The sequence below is a fragment of the Elaeis guineensis genome, unplaced genomic scaffold, assembly GCF_000442705.2.
Source record: "Elaeis guineensis isolate ETL-2024a unplaced genomic scaffold, EG11 Super_Scaffold_1000033, whole genome shotgun sequence".
In the NCBI taxonomy this organism is placed as follows: Eukaryota; Viridiplantae; Streptophyta; class Magnoliopsida; order Arecales; family Arecaceae; genus Elaeis; species Elaeis guineensis.
In genome coordinates, this window is record NW_027332424.1 from 1,877,896 (window position 1) to 1,900,685 (window position 22,790).

Consider the following 22,790-nt stretch of genomic DNA (forward strand, 5'->3'; position numbering starts at 1 on the left):
AGTCTAATAGAATCAAGTACGTTCAGTGCTCTGGAAACAGATTGAAGTAGAGCAGTAAACTGAGTGGTAGCATGCTCACTCGATCCTCGGATCTCTTTCCTCAGCAATTCATATCCACCTTCTAGTGCTCCTCTGAGCCTGCCAGCCTCTGCAGTGAGGTCTGTGACCTCAATAGTAGACTCCTGTGGCTGGGGATAGGCCAAAGCAAGGACTTGCCCCTGCAAGTCAAGAACTCTGCCAGTCAGTCTCCAGACTGTGTCCTCAAGCTGCTGTATCCTGATGGACTGATCTGAAATCATCTGAAACATAGTGGAGATGTGGGGAGTAATGGTCTGATCAGAAGAGGTGGCTCCAGGTGCAAAAGAAGTACTACTCCACTGGCTAGACAGCAAAGAAGCCACACGCTGTGAAATATGCTCGATCTGATCGTCAGCCAGTCTGAACTCTGAATGAGGTGCTCTACTCTCTGGCTGATACACTGGTGTGGGCATCCTAGTAAACTCTGAAGGGCCAGCCTCAGTATCAGGAATGAACTGGGTATCTGGTGATGCTGCCCTGAAGTCATGTACAGGAGAAGATGGACCTTCTTCTTCTACTCTGCCTTCAGCTCTGTCCTCAGCTCTTATTTCAGCTCTATCCTCAGTTCTTTCTTCAGAGCCCTTGATCCAACCACCAACAGTCTTTGTAATTCCCATTCGGTGCAGGCTGTGTTGGTTGAAAGTGTCCACATGTGAGAGTTTGGTAGATGCCTCCCCCTCACAGCTAACTCCAAACCTCCTAAATACTCTAGTAAGGGCCATACCATAAGGCAAGTGTGCCTTGGATCTGTTCAAAGTTTCTCTCATGGCCTCTATCATAAGTGCAGGGAGGTTTAGGGGGGTCTGAGTGATGATATGAAACATGACACATACATCTCTGCCAGATAGTAGATCATGCCTACCACTCCTAGGAAAGAAGAGTTTTGTTACAATCTGATGCAGGACCCTCATCTCAATGGATAATAGCTTTGCTTCCAATTTGTTTAAACTTCCTGAAAAAGCTTCTCCTAAGATAATTCTGATCCCTTCTTCTTTAATTGGGAGTTCCATATATGAGTATCCTTCACTAGGCAACTGAAGTATATCTCCCAATATCCTAGAATTCAAGCATATGTCAATCCCTTGACTGTTGAAGTCACTGACCCATTTCCATAATTTAGGTTCTGGTAGAACTCTCTAACTAGATCAACATAGGTGACTTCCTTAAGGGAGCAGTAAAGTTTCCATCCTTGATTTTTGATCTTACTTGCAAAAGTAAAGCCTTCTTTCTCAAAGAACCAAAAATCTATGTATTTCCCAGTTTCTACTTTTCTATCAGAAAGAGGATTCACATGGGGCTTATGGAGGATTGAGAGGGACCTTGAGCAGGTACTGAAACTGGATCGGGAACACTGGAAGACTGAGCATGCCTTTTCTTTCGGACAAATTCCTCAGGCTCACGGATTGATTTCCTTCTTTGGGGAAGTTTCATCTTTGGAGCCATATCCAATAAAGTAGCAGACAAGAAGACTTGAATTGAGAGGAGGAGGGATCACAAGAGAGTAAAGAGGAATTTTAGTGGAGAAAAGAAGTAGATTTTGGAAGTTCGGTGAAGTGCTAGGGCACGTTCCAACCGCGCCAAGCAATGCGAGAAAGCACAAAAAATTCCTTATCAAGGTGGCATTTTTGGTGGAGAGGAGGAGAATTGCTTCAAGTTGGATCCTTGAAAAAAGTTTGGAGAAGACGGCTTTTGGAAGGAGGACGATGAGAAGATGAGTCGTCTCACGAACAGGGTTTCCCGTTTAAAAACAATGAGCCCGTGGGAAGTTTGTGGGATTTACAAGTTTGCCATTGAGTCGACTCATGGGGGTCAACTCATGAAGTTCAAAAATTCAGGAAAAATACAAATAAATTCCAAAAAATTCGAAATTTTGGGAGAAGGAATTTTGCTCAATGATAAGTTTTTAGAGTGATAAATCTGAGTTTTTTGGGACCAGAATGGATGTTAAAAATTGAGCTCTAATCAATTCTTTGAAAATTGAGAAATTTTAGGCAAATGGATCTAGAATTCCTAGATTTCTCCTAATTTCACAGAATCTATTCTCACTAAGGGCCTTTGTAAAGATATCGGCTAATTATTTTCAGTGCAAACATATTCAAGAATTACATTTTTATTTTGAACATGTTCTCTTATAAAATGATGTCTTATTTCAATATGTTTGGATCTTGAGTGTTGTATTGGATTTTTAGATAGATTTATGGCACTTGTATTATCACATTTTATTGGTGTTTCATTAAGTTTGATTCTAAAATCTTCGAGTTGTTGCTTAATCCACAAGATTTGAGCACAACAACTTCTGGCTGCAATGTATTCGGCCTCAGCCATAGACAGTGCCACCGAATTTTGTTTCTTGCTAAACCATGAGATTAGGTTTACTCCAAGAAATTGGCAAGTTCACTTGTACTTTTTCTATCTAATTTACATCCAGCAAAATCAGCATCTGAATATCCTAACAAATTAATTTGTGAGTCCTTAGAGTACCATAACCCTATAGTTTGTGTACTATTTAAGTATCTAAGGATTCTTTTAACAGCATTCAAATGAGATTCTTTAGGATTAGATTGATATCTAGCACATAAGCAAACACTAAACATGATATCAGGCCTACTTGCAGTTAGATATAATAATGAGCCAATCATACCTCTATAGTATTTTAAGTCTACGCTTTTACCTTCATCATCCTTGTCAAGCTTACTTGAGGGACTCATTGGTGTGCCAATTGGTTTGCAGTTCTCCATTCCAAATCTTTTGAGTAGTTCCTTGGTGTACTTGCTTTGGATGATGGAGATTCCCTCTTTTGATTGTTTGATTTGGAGTCCGAGGAAGAAGGTGAGTTCTCCCATCATGCTCATCTCGAACTCTCCCTGCATAAGCTTAGCAAAGTCTTGACAAAGGGATTCATTAGTAGACCCAAAAATTATGTCATCAACGTAAATTTGTATAATTAGCATATCATTTTGGTTTCTTTTAATAAATAGGGTTGTATCTACATTGCCTCTTGAGAAATCATTATTTAGTAGAAATTTGCTTAGCCTTTCATACCATGCTCTAGGTGCTTGTTTTAGACCATATAAAGCTTTATTTAATCTAAAGACATGATTGGGAAAAGCATGATTTTCAAATCCAGGGGGTTGTTCTACATATACTTCTTCAGAAATATATCCATTTAAAAATGCACTTTTAACATCCATTTGAAATAGTTTGAATTTCATAAAGCAAGCATAAGCAAGTAGAAGTCTAATGGCTTCTAATCTAGCAACAGGTGCAAAGGTTTCATCAAAATCAATTCCTTCTTCTTGATTATATCCCTTAGCAACCAGTCTTGCCTTATTTCTAATTACATTTCCATGCTCATCTAATTTGTTTCTAAAGACCCATTTTGTGCCAATTATTGAATAATCTTTAGGTCTTGTTACTAAGGTCCAAACATTATTTCTTTCAAATTGATTAAGTTCTTCTTGCATAGCATTAATCCAGTTATGATCATTTTCAGCTTCTTCAAAACTTTTAGGTTCAAGTTGAGATACAAATGCACAATGATTAAGTACATCTCTAAGTGAAGAATGGGTTTTTACCCCATGCATAGGATCACCAATTATTAACTCCTTAGGGTGGTTGTGAACATACCTCCATTCCTTGGGTAAGTCATTTGTACCTTGAGGTTGTTCTTGAATTTCTTCACCTTTCTCATTTTGTTTGTCTTCTTGATCCTTGTCTTCTGGAGTTGCTGAGTCTTTCAGAGTGATCTCCTTCATACCTTCTATTAGTGGATCTGCATCATCAACACCCTCATTCTTCCTTGAAGGAAGATCGTTAGATTCATCAAAGACAACATGTATGGACTCCTCAACTACTAAAGTTCTTTTGTTGAACACTCTAAATGTTTTACTAGTGGAGGAGTAACCTAAAAGATTGCTTCATCTGATTTTGCATCAAATTTACCAAGTTTTTCTTTGCCATTATTTAATACAAAACATCGGCAACCAAAAACATGAAAATATGCAATATTTTTCCTTTCCAAAGTTCATAGGGGGTTTTCTTTAAAAATTGTCTAATTAAAGCATGATTTAAAATGTAACATGCTGTGTTAATAGCTTCTGCCCAAAAATATCTTGGAAGGTTGCTTTCACAAAGCATGGTACGGGCCATTTCTTCTAAGGTTCTATTTTTTTCTTTCAACTACCCCATTCTGTTGGGGTGTCCTAGGAGCAGAGAAGTTATGGCCAATTCTATTTTCATCACAAAAATTTTCAAAGTCTTGATTTTCAAATTCAATTTCATGATCACTTCTAATATTTTGAATTGAAAATCCTTTTTCATTAGTGACTTTTCGATGAAATTTTGTGAAAATTTGAAAAGTTTCATTTTTGTGAGCTAAAAAGAAAATCCAAGTAAAACGAGAGTAATCATCTATTATTACAAATCCATATCATTTTTCTCCTAGACTAGTGGTTCTAGTTGGTCCAAATAAATCCATATGTAAGAGCTCTAAAGGTCTAGAAGTTGAAACAGTATTTTTGGATTTAAATGATACTCTAGTTTGTTTACCTAATTGGCATGCATCATAGATTCTATCCTTTTCAAAATTCAGTTTTGGCAAACCGAGAACTAAATCTTTCTTAATTAATTTTGAAAGAGAATGCATGCTGATATGTGCAAGTCTACGATGCCACAGCCAACTAGTTTCATTAACTTTAGTATTCAAGGATACTAGGCATTACATGTCTAATTTGGCTAAATCATTCAAATCTATCATATAAATATTGCCATGCCTATGTCCTATAAATTTAATGCCATCGTTAATAGGACTAATCACAATGCAAACAGATGATTCAAAAACTACTTTATACCCTTTATCACAGAATTGACTAATGCTAAGCAAGTTATGCTTTAAACCTTTAACCAATAAAACATTCTCAATGTATTTGGAGGGAGTGATACCAATGTTACCTATCCCGATGATCTTTCCTTTGCCATTATCTCCAAAGGTGACCATCCCTCCATCCTTAGCATCAAGCGTGATGAATTGTGATTCATCACCAGTCATGTGTCTCGAGCATCCACTGTCAAGATACCATTTTCTGTTTCCTTCTTGGGATGCTAGACACACCTCATTTTCGTGTGCCATCAGGCACAGGTTGGCTTGTTCTGTTGAGGTTTCCTCGTCGGAGCTTGAGTCATCACTCGCACTCCAGGTCGCCATCATTGCCTTCTTTTTGAACTTCTTTGGACCTTTCTTCAATTGTGGACATTCGGATCTGAAATGTCCTGGCTTCTTGCACTCGTAGCATATAGGGGGTTGATCTTTCTCCTTTTCTTTGCTTTGATCCCCTTTTGTGAATTTCTTTCTCATCCCCTGTTTCCTTTTTCTTAGAAACTTCTTAAATTTTCGGGTGATGAGAGCCATCTCTTCATCCTGATCTTCATCTTCAGAGTCATCCGTTTCATAATCAGGCGAAGTTGTGGATTTGAGGGCAATGGTTCTTTTCTTTTTGACTTCATCCTCTTGATGTTGCTTCATGCTAAGTTCATGAGTCATCAAGGATCCAAGAAGCTCTTCTAGAGGTAGAGTGTTCAAGTCCTTTGCTTCTTGGATGGCAGTCACCTTGGCTTCCCAAGTTCTTGGCAGTGACCTGAGAATCTTCCTTACAAGTTCACTGTTAGTATAAGATTTGCCAAGACTCTTTAAACCATTGATTATATCAGTAAAACGAGTAAACATAGCAGTTATGGACTCATCATGCTCTATTTTGAACAATTCATATTTATGTACAAGCATGTTTATTTTAGACTCTTTTACTTGATTTGTTCCCTCATGGGTTACTTCTAACCTATTCTATATTTCTTTAGCAGATGCACAAGTAGAAATACGATTAAATTCACTTGCATCTAGTGCACAATAAAGAGCATTCATGGCTTTGGCATTTAATTGTGCCAATTTCTTGTCAACCTCATCCCATTCTTTCTCGGATTTGGTTGATTCCTCACCATCTATAATCTTGGTGGGTGTGTGAGGACCATTCACTATGATACTCCACATATCATAGTCGAGTGCTTGTATGAAAATCTTCATCCGAGCTTTCCAATAGGTGTAATTAGACCCATTGAAAAGTGGAGGTCGGTTTGTTGATTGTCCGTCGGTTAGAGAAGTACCAACATGGTTGCCATAGATCTTTGGCTCTTTGATTATTAGATCAAAGAAGGGCTAGAGCACCGGCTCTGATACCACTTGTTGCCCAGCTATGCAACCCAAGAGGGGGGGGTGAATTGGGTTTCTAAAAATTTTAAGCCCCAACTGATTACTTATGAAGAACAAAACAAAGACTTTAATTCAATATTAATTACCTAAAGCAGGAATGCAAGAATATAATAAAGAAATAAAGTGAAGCGATAAAGCACACCACAAATACAAGGATTTATAGTGGTTCGGTGCTAACCTTGCACCTACATCCACTCCCCAAGCTCCTACTTGGGAATTTCAATCCACTATACTTTGTATTCAACCCGAATACAAAACGTCGGAAACTCTGACACTAGCTATCCCAAGCTAGATCACTTATTTTTCGGGTACAAGTAAACCTAAAACACTCCGATTTTAGGTTCGGATCAACCTTTTCTTGTTTTGGAAATCCTCCAAAAACAAGAACAAAAACTCACAAAGAGTTAGAAAATTTTGAGCACAGATTACAATAACAGCTCCTTAAATGAGCGAATATAACAATAAAAGCTTTACTCAAATGAAGAACCCCTTTTTCGATTTTCTCAAAGTGGATGAACGCTTGAATGCTTGAGAAGAGGTTGATTGTTGATTGAAGATCTCTTGAAAGCTTTGAAACGATCTCTAGATCAAGGTTGAAACAATAGGCGTGAAGAATTCTCTCCTTGAAAGCTCTTGCTTTTCTCTTTCACACTCTCTCTGGTATATTGTGGATCCTCTCTCTTTTTCTTTTTGGATTTTTCGTTGATCTCAGGCTTTTTCATGCAGATTTCGGATCCTCTCTTCTGTTCTTCTGTATTTGATTTCACGTTTGATCCGCTATTTAATCTGCAATTTCTTTCACCATTTTAAGCATTTTGTAGCATTAGAAGCAAGAGAAAATAATTTAGGTAGATAAAGAGCCGTTAGAGCAATTTTAGGAAGCATAAATGGCAATTAAAATGGGCAAAAAAATAGCCGTTGCTGATATTTTCCATCGCAGGGGTCGACTCATGAGTCGACTCATGCATCAGGAGTCGACTCATGGTCGACTTCTGTTGCACAGACCAGAAGGTCTGATTTCTGGATTTTTCGGCTCAAATTAGCAGAGGTCGACTCATGAGTCGACTCATGCCTTGTGGGTCGACTCATGAGTCGACTCACAGGTCGTGCCAAGTCAAAAATCCAGCGTGCCATGGGAATTTTTTTTGCGTGCCATTCAGCTCATAGTGCCATGAGTTGACTCATGAGTCGACTCATGCACTTCAAACCTTCATAACTTCAAAAATATAAGTCCAAATACAATAAAATTTTCACCAATAGTTTACAAATCATTTGTTCTATCAAATGATACTATCAAATCAGGATTTTAGTGAAATTATGATTTTGCCCTTGAAGAGCATAAGGACTTTTTCATTTTAAAATTATTTGTATCCCTTCAATCTGCTTTGTAATCATCAAAATCAATCTAGGAGCAACAGAGAACCATGGGGTGCCAACACTTGGCACTTGTTGGCACCCTCTAGCCCTTTGTCTCACATGCCAACTAGGGATATGGGATGTGTTAGAAAACTTGGTAGGCAGTATGTATATATTTCAAAACTTTTAAAAAATGTAGCAAAAAATAAAATGGGTTAAACCCTTTAACCCCACATGTAAAAGATCAAATCTAATCCTACTCAAGCTCAGGAGAAAACATATATATACAATCTAGAATTTAGAGATAAGTATGAGATCGGATCTCATTACCTTGGCATGAGTAGATATTAACTGCTTCTGATGATCATGGATTCATAGATGCTCGAGCCGCACATGTGTCTGATCTCTATGGATATCCATCGAGATCAATCTCGAACTGACCTTCTTGTTGTAGAACCTTCTTCCCAAGAAGAATCTTAACCTTGAGATCGTAGACCAACACCTTGATCTGGACTGCACGATCAACTCCTTGGTCTGCAACCTTCTTCTTTTTCTTCTCGATCTTCACTCTTGATAACAAAATAGCATCACCTCTTGGCGTATGGAAAAGGGATGCCCAACTCTTGGGGGTGGAAGAGAAGAGAGGGAGGAGAGGATGCATGGAGAAGGGAGAGAGAGAAATTTTTTCACAAAAAACTCTATAATTTAGAAACCCTAGAGACATACCCTTTATATAAGCATTACTCGGACACATAATAGGAACCCAATTATTTTAAAAAAGTAAATCCTTATCTAATAAGAATCTTCTACCTTTTTAATCTGATTTATTCTAATTAAAAATAGATATAATTGGTATATAATCAGCCCCTTTAAGTAGGTACAAGAGGCACCCCTGGAATATTTGTCAGGTAGTTGGGGCGCCAACTCTTAGCACCCTATATTAGGGTTTCTAGCCAAATAAGAGGGGGCGTGGCCCCACTCTCTCTCCTCCATGCTAAACCATAAGAAGGGGGCGAGCCCCACTTGCCATATCCAGGGGGTTGGTGCCCCCTGGTCTTGCCAAAAAAGATAAGATGGCACCTCCCTCTTTCCATCTATTTCACATGCACACTTAGAGATAATTAGGAGATAAAGAAGAGATAATGTTAGGATAATTATGCCAACTAATTAACTCAATCAAATCTTTTTAGGGTCACAATTAAGAGTCTGATTAAATCCAAATATATTTAGGTTAGGTTCAAGACTATGGACTTGATCAAATCAAAGTCTCGAGAAGAATTAGGTTTAACCATGTGCTAGCATGGTTCTCATAAATCTAATAGATTTCAATAAATTCTAATCTAATTAGAACTTCATAAGTTCAATTGGCAAATTCGAGATTAAATCTCTTAAAGTGTGATCCCATAGGTTTCATTCTATCTGATAGTGACATATATTATGATCTCCATCATAATATCATTGAACCTCTTTTCGATGGATTAGAATATTTTTAATTCTACCATTCGAGGGCCATCAATCATCAAGATGATGCTCGATGAATCTCACAAACCACCAGTGATACCTAGTAGTATTATGTAGTGGCAATCTAGTAGAATAAAAGTATGAACTCTTAGGTATAGTTATCATATGTTTCATCCTTCTATCGTGAGTCTCAACTTGACAGAGGTCATGAAGAACTCGTCAGACCCCATTGTCAGTCATATGCAGTATTGGCTCAACTTGAGTTCATTTATGAATTTCATGATAACTCTTTTTCAGTATTTACACTTATTTTGATGAAAGATTTTCTGAACTCAGTCTCGCAAATCGCATAGGACTTCTCCTTTTCTATCAAGATCGATAGATTCTATCTAGGTACATCCTACTCCAAACAGTAAACCTGAACCTACTGAAGCCAACATACACAGCAAAGATCCAAATGTCTAAGGATCAAGAGAACGTGCAGTCAAACCCAGTAGCCTCGCTGCAAATAGCCAATGGCACCGTAGGTCAAAGGACCACTCACACCACTGCAGCATCGAGAAAACTACTGACGAGTGAGTAGACATCCATGTGGTTCTTGAGTTGGTTACACTCAGTATAAATTATTCTCTAACAACCACCTGCACCTTCACCCCAGTGTCCCTACACTGCAGATCTAAGACTTATCTACCCACAAGGGAGGTAAATCATGCACCATCTCAAATAAATTGATCACTGTCCTCCATGACAATCCTTTGATCGAAAGTATTTAGAAAATAATCACTAATTAATGTATGTCTCAAATTCTTAACACTTTAAGAATATACAAAAATCATCTTTGATAATTTCTAAGATAAATCATGGACACAAATATGATTGGAATAAAAAATTTCTTTATTGATAATAAAAAGATTACAAGTACAAGTTTAAGCTTTGAAATTACATAATGTGTTATCCAATAATTGGTTTCTAGGGCACAAATCTAACAAACTTTCATTTGGCCTAAAGCCAATTGGCCATATACCTAAGACCCATCTTCTCAAGGTGAGCTTTGGTCTTCTACTGGCAGAGAGGTTTGGTCAGCAGGTCTGTCACATTTAGTGCGGAGTCGACTCTCTGCACCTCGATGAACTTCTTCTCGACGTATTCGCATATGATGTGAAACTACTGTCCTATGTGCTTGGACTTCTGATGAGACCTGAGCTCCTTAACGAGGGCTATTGCACCGTTGTTGCTACAGTACAGTGCAATGACATCTAATGGCATCACACTCAGCTCCACAATGAACTTCTTAAACCAAAAAGCTTCCTTAGCACTTCAGAGGTGGCGATGTACTTAGCTTCCATGGTCGAATCTGCAATGATCGACTGCTTGAAACTCTTTCAGCTAACCACACCACCATTATACAAGAAGATACACCCCAATGTAGACTTTCTATCATCGACATCAGCTATAAAGTCTGAATCGATGTATCTCTCAACTTTCAGCTCCGATCCTCCATCAAAAACGAACATCAAATCTTTAGTCCTTCTTGTGGGAAAATTCAGTGCAGGGGTAAAATGGTAATTTTAAATTTTTTTCAAAATCATGATTTTACAGTGAAAAAATATTAATTAATCTAATTAATTAATATAAATTTATCCTACACTAGGATCTAAATATGATATATAGCATGCATGCATTTAAATTTGAAATTTGAATTTGAACAATAAACACTTTATTGTAATGTGTTCAGAACATAATACCTTTATGCGGGTAGTAGATGGCCACAATCTAATCACCGTCGGAAGAATCTGATCATTGCACGTAGCCACATAGCGTGTCTGGCCTCTGCGGATCATCCACACAAAGCTCCCGATCTGATTGACTCCTCACGAGTGCTAGCTCATTGTAGAGCCCTTTTGATAGTCAATGCTGATCGAACTCCTTCGATCGATGTCTATCGATTTTTTGGATGCTTCAGATCATCAACAGACATGCTTGAGAGGATGTTAAAGATCTTCTTGAGATTTTGGAGGCTCACGACACTCGTAGCTCACTTTCTCACTTCCCGAACCTCAGGCTAAAACTCAAGGGAACTCACCGAAAACCTTGCACCCACTATTCTTTTTTTTCTCTCTTTTTCTCTTGGAAGGATATGGACTTTCTTCTTACACACAAGACTTCTCACGCCCCAAAATTTTTTTTCAAAAATCTTCTTCTTGCACGCCCCACTCTTCTCCTCCTTTTATAACAACGTCAAACATCTTATCCAAAAGAAAGGATAAAGATGAGTAATTGCACATTTGAATTCAAATCAAATTTTGAATTCAAATGGACACCAACTCATCCCTTATCCACTAAAGGCATGAGGCATGGCTTAAATTGTGTATGGAGTGATTTCATAAGAAACCTTTTCTCATGTAACAAATGGGGCGTAAAAAAAGGGATAAGGTGCAAAGATTGATTGCCCATTCAAATTCAAACTTTATTTTGAATTTGAATGGCCAACCAATCATCCTTATCCATTCAATTGGCACATTAAAGTGGGGCATGGAGAGGGCTTGGCGTGAGGAAAAAATTCATGAGATGTTCCTTCTCATGAATTCAAATGGGTGCAATGGAAGTGAGGTGGTGCATGGAGATTGGGTCAAGGTGGTTTAATTATTTAAACCAACCTAATTGAACCAAATAAGTTAGGTCTAATTAGACTAATTTAAATCTAACTTAATTAGGCTTAATTAGGTTTAATAAAATCTTAATCAAATCAAAAATTGACTAAGCCCAACCCCTGATCAAATTAGGGACCAAACCATCTCGATGATTAGGTCAACTCTTAACCTAATCAGGTCAAACCCAACTGAATCCAATTCAATTGGACTTGATCCAAAAATAATTACTCAATCAAATTGAGTTAATTAGCGATCAAATTACTAATTAAATTTCTCATAAATATTGAGTCCAAATCTGATGGGCAATCGGGCATCAGAATTCATCGATACGTAACCCTGATCGAAAAATCCCAACCAGTGGGACTCTTGACCCTGGTACCCATAATGTGTGGAACTCATGATCAGAGAATCCTGATTCTCGATCATTGAGTCCCAAATATGTAGGATTCTATAATAGCCATCAGATCAGATAGGAACCTCCAATGTGTATGACCCCGCAGGTTCGAACCTAAGCCAATAGCATAGGAACCAATTCCTGTACTAATCGAAGTGACCATCTAGCAATGGTACCCGATGTCTGGATAGGTCGAATAGTCACAATCACAACACTCAGAACCTACATGAATATGGTTACTGTATAATTCATCCTTTTGACCCCTATGTTTAGGATGACTCAGGGTTAAACTGTCAACCCTGATCAGATCATCCGAATCATGCTCAACTCAAACAGTCCTGTGACTCCTCACAAGGACTACCCTGGCTAAGGTTTTGCTAAATTAAAACATGACTGTACACAGCTCCTAAACTGAAGTGGTCAATCCCATCTTGACACACGCACCGACAAGTCAAGTACTTGACTACACCCAGCAGCCTTCCGTCACTGAATTAAAAATTTAGGTAGTCCAGTGCCTAAGTGCAGTGAGTTGCTTGCAAGTCACCGTGGAGGTCTCAGGTCAGAGGGATATTTATACCCATATTCCATCGGAGCAAATCTTGATAGCAGAAATAGCTCCAGAGTCGGTCACATTCAGTGCAGATGTACCCTTACATCTCACTTGTATGCCATACCAGTGTCTCCACACTCATTGATTAAGAGGACAACCAACCTATATGGCACACAACGACCTATGCTTGATAAACGTTTCATCCTTGGTAACAACGTATCATTTGATTGCGAACAGATTTAAGGACTAAACGACAAATCCTCCATTGTCGAGTCTAAATAGTCCTAAGAACTTCACCACAACATAGGAGTTCATTAGAAGATGAAACATTTTGTGATGAAAAATACCAAAATAATTTTTATTAATTCATAATTCATGTATAAATATAAAAAATGAGCACAACTATCAACAGGCTGACGATTGACTTTGGGACACTATTTCCAACAATCTCCCACTTGGATTAAAGCCAATTGGTGCAGTATCTAATACCCATCTTCGACTTGTAATTGTCGAACTCCTTCACCGCAATGGCTTTAGTGAATGGGTCAGCCAGATTCTCCTTCCCATCGATCTTCTGAAGATCGATGTCACCTCGATCCATAATTTCTCGGATGAGATGGTAGCGGCGTAGAATATGCTTCGTCGCTGGTGTGCCTTTGGTTCCTTCGCTTGAGCAATGGCTCCAGAGCTGTCACAGTAGAGCAAAACTGGACTAACAAGGGAGGGTGCTACTCCGAGCTCGGTGATGAATTTTCTGAGCCACACCATTTCTTTGGCAGTATCTGATGCAGCGACGTACTCCGCCTCGCAAATTGAATCAGCCACTGTGTGCTGCTTGGAACTTTTCCAGCAGATAGCCCCACCATTAAGGGTAAAAATAAATTCCGACATACTTTTGCTGTCATCATGATCAGATTGGAAACTAGAGTCTGTAAATCCTATAAGTCTCAAGTCCGATTCACCATAAATAAGCCACTGATCCTTAGTATTTCTTAAATACTTCAGGATGGTTTTAACAACCTTCAGTGATTCTTCCTAGATCAGATTGGTATCTACTCACTACCCCTAGTGAGTATGCCACATCTGGTCGTGTACATGTCATGGTGTACATGATAGATCCCACTACCGAAGCAAATAGAATCCTACCCATACACTCTCTCTCTTAAGGTGTTGTCGGATAATCCCTCTTCGAGAAAGAAATTCCATGGCCTATCGGAAGATAGCCTTTCTTGAAATTCTCCATGCCGAACCTCTTCAGCATAGTATCAATGTATGTGGACTGAGATAAATCAAGCAACCTTTTAGATCTATCCCTATAGATCCTCATCCCTAGGATGTAGGAAGCTTCTCCCAGATCCTTCATAGAGAACTGTGACGACAGCCAAATCTTTATTTCCTGTAATGCAGGGACATCATTTCGATTAAGAGAATGTCATCCACATACAATACAAGAAATACTACTACTGGACCATTAGCTCACTTATAAATGCATGGCTCTTCTCCATTCTTAACGAAGCCATACGTCTTGATCGTCTTATCAAAACATATGTTCCAACTCTATGATGCCTGCTTAAGTCCATAAATGGACCTCTATAGCCTGCACACCTTAGACTCATCTGTGGATGTGAATCCTTCAGGTTGTATCATATACACCTCTTCATCCAGCTCTCCATTTAGGAAAGCTGTCTTCACATCCATCTGTCAGATTTATAGTCCAGATGGGCAGCTATCGCAAGCATAATCCGAATGGATTTGAGCATTGCCATAGGAGAAAATGTCTCGTCATAGTCTATACCATAACGTTGATGATATCCCTTGGCAACCAGACGGGCTTTATAGGTTTCCACCTTTCCGTCTGCGCCCCTCTTCCTCTTGAAGACCCACTTACACCCTATAGGTTTTACTCCTTCGGGTGGGTTAACCAATGTCCACACATCGTTGACCTTCATGGACTCTATTTCAGATTTCATGGCTTCTAGCCATTTCTCAGAGTTGGGTCTCTGCATTGCATCCATGTAGGTGATCGGATCCTCATCATTTTCATCAAGTTCGATAGGATCATCATCCCGGACCAAGAAACCATAGTATCTATCCGGTTGATGTGGTTCTCTACCAGATCGTCTTAAGGGTGCTTGAACAATGGGCTCCGGATCTGATCTAACCAAATTCGGTTCAGGTTCAGCAACTTGTATCAATTTTTTCACCTGCCGAACTTCGTCAAGTTCGATCTTAGAGGCAACAGTCCCTTCATCAAGGAACTCTTTTTCCAAAAAGATTGCCTTAAGGCTGACAAATACTTTTTGCTCATCAGCTAGGTAGAAGTAATACCCTTTGATCTCTTTTGGGTATCCTATAAAATTACACTTGTCAGACCTAGGTCCAAGCTTGTCTGTAATTAAACGTTTAACATAAGCCAGACACCCGCAAACCCTAAGGTGTGAGAGTACTGGCTTACGTCCTATCCATATCTCATATGGTGTTTTGGTTACAAACTTACTCGAAACTCTATTTAGAAGATAACAAGTCGATTCGAGCGCATATCCCCAAAGGAAGATCGACAGACCAGCAAACTCCATCATGGATCGAACCATGTCCAACAAGGTCCAATTCCTCCTTTCAGATACACCATTATGTTGTGGTGTTTCAGGAGGAGTCCACTGAGAGAGAATCCCATTCTCCCCAAGATATGTCAGAAAATCATTGGAAAGGTATTCACCTCCTCGATCAGATCGAAGAGTTTTAATACACTTTCCAATTTATTTTTCTACCTCATTTCAAAATAGTTTGAACATTTCAAACGACTCTGATTTATGCTTCATTAAATAGACATATCCATACCTCGATAGGTCGCCTGTAAAGGTTATGAAGTAGAAATATCCACCTCTTGCACTTGAGCTCATGGGTCCATATACATCAGAATGTACCAAATCCAAGAGTTCACTGGCTCGCTCACCTTTTCCAGTAAAAGGTGATTTGGTCATTTTACCAAGAAGGCAGGACTCACAGGTTGGAAGTGATTCACAATCACCTACTTCAAGAATTCCTTCTTGAGCCAACCTGTTTATCCTGTTCTTATTGATATGACCTAGCCTACAGTGCCAAAGGTAGACTTCTGACACGTTATCTATTCTAGGGTGTTTACCGGAGGTTTGAACCACATTAACAGGTTGTGATAGAAAGTAAATTCTATTATTAAGTTATCCAACAAACATTGTAACACCATTCAAAATGATATTGCAAATATTTTTTTTTATTAAAAATTGATAACCGTTCATAGCCAAAAGGCCTACAGAAATAATATTTAATAAAAAGCTTGGACAATAGTGACATTCACTCAGAATTACGTTTCGAGAATTGATTACAAGGTTCATGATTCCTAATGTTAGAACTAGAACTTCGCTTCCATCTCCAATGTTCAGGAATCTCTCGCCTTCATCAAATCTCCTACTAACCTGCAGACCCTGCATCGAATTGCAAATATGATAAGGGCTTCCAGTATCCAATACCCAGACAGTAGTTTTACAAATGGAAAAGTTGCAAGGTGTTATCATATAAGTACTTGCTTCTTCTTCGGCCTGTTCGGGTCCAGGGAAGCAATGTATAGAGGACAGTTCCTCTTCCAGTGCCCCTGCTTCTTGCAAAAGAAGCACTCCGCCTGGCTCTGGTCGGGCTTGCGCTTCTTGGTCTGACCTTATACAGACGTCTCAGTATGCAGCTGCACCTTCTTATTCTTCTTCTTCTTGTTCTTCTTCTTCTCTTTCTTAAAGGGTCGACGACCAGAAGAAGACCCTCCCACAACATTCATCGACTCCTTATGGAGCTGGTGATCCTTCTCAAAGTTCTGTAGCAACCCCAACAAATCATGGTAGTTCACTGCAGTCTTTGTCATCTGAAAATGAGTAAGGAAGGGGAGGAAGGACTTGGGCAATGAATTAAGAATCGCATCCTTACCGAGCTGCTCGTGTAGAGAAAAGCCCAGTTTAGTTAGGTGCTCAATCATTTCGATCATGTACAGTACATGATCAGTGACTGAGGCTCCATCCCTCATCTGAGCATTGAAAATGGCATAACTAGTTTTGTGCCTTTCAACATCGTCAGGCGTGCCAAAAGAGTCGTTCAACATTTGAAGCATCTCCTGTGGCTGGGCATTCTCGAACCTGTGGCTGAACTCATCATTCATTGTCGCCAGCATAATGCATCGAACGGTGGTGCGATTGTTAAGCCACTTCTGATAAGTGTCTCGAACCGTCCCTCAAACATTCGAGGCTGGCTCCTCAGGTGCCGGATCCGTTACTATATAAAGGATCCGCTCATGCTCAAGGATGATTTTTAATTTTCGATACCAGCTATCGAAATTAGATCCCATGAGCTTGTCATTATCTAATAATGACTGGAGGGACAGGATAGTGGCCATAGCTGCATAAAGAAAAACCAGACCTCTATTAGTACATAAATTATAAATACTAAAGACTTGGACTTTAGTCTAAAGTTTCTTCTAGTATTTTTACGAACTGGTAGCCTCAACCTCCAATTCGAGAATTACTTTAATTCCTTAGTGGGTACTAGAATCCACACAGACTACACATGAGCTCAACTTTGGTTGGTCAACCCATGTGCATCTATGGGTAGGTTCATAACCAGTTGTTTCTCTAAACAACTTCTAGTAATTGATTTTGCCCCAGAACCTAATCAGTAGGCTTTGGCCTCTACTGAGAAGATCTGGTTAGGTCCAACCATTAACATGATTTGATTTGGTGAATCAGACCAATAAATGATCAGGCCCGACTTTGGCCGGCCAACCTGACCACCATCAGAAAGACTCTAACCAAATTATCATATTATGAATGATAATTCCATTAGTCAATAAGCACTAGGCCTTTGGGCCTCCAATGATTATTAAACTAATGGACTCATTATCACTCACTTAATGGGAGGCTATGACTTAGTTATCAATATAACTTAATCATTTTTAGGGACCTAATAATTTTTGAGAATTTTATTAAAGGATAGATGAGAAGAAAATATCCAGCCAATTTCAATCCTTCCACTAACTTCATCAAGTCAGATTAAAAAAAGATTTAATTAAAGCTGGCATTAGGAGCACCTAAATCAGTCAAACTGATTTACCAAATGACATGGGTGAGCCCTAATCATCAAGTGATCTAATCAAAACCTAATTAACCAGGTTGGCCAGGTAAGTGAGATCAGTGGTGGGGATAAGCCATTAACTCGTCAGAGATCGAATCACTGCGAGTAGCTCCCGCTTAAAAACCACTGGTCAAAATGCCAAACTTACCTTAGACACCAACCGGTTCATTAGTTTTAATTTGATCAACTTATTAAATAGGGTTCCACCGCGTAGCCATGAATTAAGTCCATCTTGGTCTAGTTAAAGACATGGACCCATTCAACTACAACTATTGAAGTTGAGTCTAGAGTATCCTTGACCTAATCTAATTCAACTTTTGATTAGATTTGATCAATTACTCTAATTTAGTCTATTTCTTTAAGCTAACCTTAGGTCTAACCCAATTATGGACCTAATCTATCTAACCCATTGACCCACAAGTTTATGCAATTGTCTTAGGTCTTAATTCACAATTCTAGACCTACTAGACAATACTTAATTCTTTTAATTAAGTATTTGGGCTGATGGGTCAGGGTTTGGTATTTTGAAAATAATTTTTAAATTTGAAAGGTTTTATTTTCTGTTCACCAAATATGTTGACTCATTTCACAAATAGATCAGCATATTTCAAAATAGCAATCCTATTGCTAATTACATAACAGAAAATAACTCAATCAAAATAAATCATGAATATTCTTTAGATCTAATCTAACACATTCATGACAAATTTCACAATTAAACCTTTACATCTAATTCCTTTCGCTGCTTCATCTGCATAGGATATAATTGCAGTGGCTCCCCTACCGCCATAGGAGACCCCATCGAATGGGAGGAGAGGGCCTTTAAACCCTGCTTTTCTCCTATGATCGGATGGCCATGGCAACCAACCCATTCGATTACTTGCTACTTGGATAAAGTATATCTAAATATACCAATTTCAAAATTTAAATTTCAAATTTCAAATTTTAAATTTTAAATTTTGAATTTCAAATTTTAAACAAATTTCAAATTTTAAATTTTAAAATTTTGAATTCCAAATTTTGAATTTCAAATTTGAAATTTCAACCAAATTTCAAATTTTGAATTTCAATTTTTTTTTTGAATTTTGAATTTCAAATTTCAAAATTTAAAATTCAAATTTTGAATTTTATTTTTTTTTTAAATTTTGAATTTCAAATAATTTTTAAATTTTAAATTTTGAATTTCAAATTTCAAATTTAAACTTTTAGATTACAACTTAATCTATGCATGCAAATATATATATCATATCTAAGAACCCGCTCTGATACCATTTATGGAAAATTTAGTGCAGGGGTAAAATGGTAATTTTAAAACTCTTTCAAAATCATGATTTTATAACAAAAAATATTAATTAATCTAATTAATTAACATGAATTTATCCTATACTAGGATCTAAATATGATATATAGCATGCATGCATTTAAATTTGAAATTCGAATTTGAACAATAAACACTTTATTGTAATGTGTTCAGAACACAATACCTTTGTGCGGGTAGTAGATCACCACAATCTAATCACCGTTGAGAGAGTCTGATCATCGCGACGTAGCCACACAGCGTGTCTGGCCTCTACGGATCATCCACACGAAGCTCCCAGTCTGATCGACTCCTCACGAGTGCTAGCTCATTGTAGAGCCCTTTCGACGGTCGATGCTGATCGAACTCCTTTGATCGATGTCTGTCGATTCTTCGGACACTCCAAATTATCAACAGACATGCTTGAGAAGATGTTGAAGATCTTCCTGAGATTTTGTGGGCTCACGACACTCGTAGCTCACTTTCTCACTTCCCGAACCCCAGGCTAAAACTCTAGGGAACTCACCGAAAACCTTGCACCCACTTTTCTTTCTTTTCTCTCTTTTTCTCTTGGAAGGATATGGACTTCCTTCTCAAACACAAGACTTCTCACGCCCCAAAATTTTTCTCCAAAAATCTTCTTCTTGCACGCCCCACTCTTCTCCTCCTTTTATAACAACGTCAAACGTCTTATCCAAAAGAAAGGATAAAGATGAGTAATTGCACATTTGAATTCAAATCAAATTTTGAATTCAAATGGACACCAACTCATCCCTTATCCACTAAAGGTGTGAGGCATGGCTTAAATTGTGCATGGAGTGATTTCATGAGAAACTTTTTCTCATGTAATAAATGGGGCCTAAAAAAAGGGATAAGGTGCAAAGATTGATTGCCCATTCAAATTCAAACTTTATTTTGAATTTGAATGGCCAACCAATCATCCTTATCCATTCAATTGGCACATTAAAGTGGGGTGTGGAGAGGGCTTGGCATGAGAAAAAAATTCATGAGAAGTTTCTTCTCATGAATTCAAATGGGTGCAATGGAAGTGAGGTGGCGCATGGAGATTGGGTCAAGGTGGTTTAATTATTTAAACCAACCTAATTGAACCAAATAAGTTAGGTCCAATTAGACTAATTTAAATCCAACTTAATTAGACTTAATTAGGCTCAATAAAATTTTAATCAAATCAGAAATTGACTAAGCCCAACCCCTGATCAAATCAGGGACCAAACCATCTCGATGATTAGGTCAACTCTTAACCTAATCGGGTCAAACCCAACTGAATCTAATTCAATTGGACTTGATCCAAAAATAATTACTCAATCAAATTGAGTTAATTAGCGATCAAATCACTAATTAAATCTCTCATAAATACTGAGTCCAAATCTGATGGGCAATCGAGCATCAAAATTTATCGATATGTAATCTTGATCGAAAAGTCCCAACCAGTGGGACTCTTGACCCCTGTACCCATAATGTGTGGAACTCGTGATCAGAGAATCTTGATTCTCGATCACTGAGTCCCAAATATGTAGGATTCTACACCAGCCATCAGATCAGATAGGAACCTCTAATGTGTGTGACCCCGCAGGTTCGAACCTAAGCCGATAGCACAGGAACCAATTCCTATACTAATCGAAGTGACCATCTAGCAATGGTACCCGATATCCAGATAGATCGAATAATCGTAATCGCAATACTCAGAACCTATATGAATATGGTTACTGTATAATTCATCCTTTTGACCCCTGTGTTTAGGATGACTCAGGGTTAAACTGTCAACCCTGATCAGATCATCTGAATTGTGCTCAACTCAGACAGTCCTGTGTCTCCTCACAAGGACTACCCTGACCAAGGTTTTGCTAAATTGAAACACGACTGTACATAGCTCCTAAACTGGAGTGGTCAATCCCATCTTGACACACGCACCAACAAGTCAAGTACTTGACTACACCCAGCAGCCTTCCATCACTGAATTAAAAATTTAGGTAGTCCAGTGCCTAAGTGCAGTGAGTTGCTTGCAAGTCACCGTGGCGGTCTCAGGTCAGAGGGATATTTATACCCATATTCCATCGGAGCAAATTTTGACAGTTGAAATAGCTCCGGAGTCGGTCATGTTCAGTGCAGATGTACCCTTACATCTCACCTGTATGCCATACTAGTGTCTCCATACTCATTGGTTAAGAGGACAACCAACCTATATGGCACACAACGACCTATGCTTGATAAACATTGTCGTCCTTGGTAACAACGTATCATTTGGTCGCGAACAGATTTAAGGACTAAATGATAAATCCTCCTTTGTTGAGTCTAAATAGTCCTAAGGACTTCACCACAACATAGGAGTTCATTAGAAGATGAAATATTTTGTGATGAAAAATATCAAAATAATTTTTATTAATTCATAATTCATATACAAATACAAAAAATGAGCACAACCATCAATGGGCTGATGATTGGCTTTGGGACACTATTCCCAACACTTCTTAAGTACTTAAAGATGTTTTTAACAGCAATCCAGTATTCTTCAACTGGATTCACCTGATATCTACTCGTGACACTCATGGCAAGTGCTGTATCAGGGTGTATAAATAACATGGCATACATGAAGCTCCCTATTACCGAAGCATAAGGGATCTTGCTTATACACTAGATCTCCTTAGGTGTGTCAGGGCACATCTTCTTGGAGAGATGAATACCATGTCTAAAGGGCAAAAGATCCCTCTTGAAGTTTTTCATGTTGAACCTCTTCAGCACCTCCTCTATGTACATTGGCTGTGAGAGTCCTATCATTCTCTTAGATCTATCTCTATAGACCTTTATACCAAGAATGTAGGAAGCTTCTCCTAGTCTTTCATAGTGAACTCTTTTGACAATCATACTTTGACCAACGTCGGCATGGAAATATCATTTCCAATCAGAAAGATGTCATCTATGTACAATACGAGAAATGTGACTGCGCTCTCACTAATCTTTTTGTACACACATAGCTCCTCCTCATTTTTGATGAAACCAAATATTTTATCACATCATTGAAGTGAGTGTTCCAACTCTGAGATACTTCTTGAGTCCATATATGGACCTTTGCAGCTTACAGACCTTATATCACTATCACTGGTTGTGAAACTCAGAGGCTGCTCCATATAGATATCTTCCTCAAGATATCTATTTAGGAAGGTAGTTTTTACATCCATCTATTAGATTTCATAATCATGAAATACTGCTATCGCAAGCAAAGTATGGATAGATTTCAATGTGGCTACGGGTGAAAAGATTTCAAGATAGTCAATACTTTTGTGTTGACTATAACCTTTCTCAACTAGCCTTTTCTTATAGGTCTCTACCTTATCATCTGACCCAATTTATTTTTTGTAAATTCATTTACACCCAATAGGTACAATACGTTCAGGTGGATCTACTAAGGACCAAACCTGATTGGAATGCATGGAGTTAATTTTTGACTTCATCACTTCCATCCATTTCTAGGAGTCTATATCTAACATTATCTCATCGTAGGTTTTGAGATCATTTCTAATGTCCCCATCTCCCACAAGGAATGCATCCTCTAAATCCTCTGTAAGAATACCTAAGTA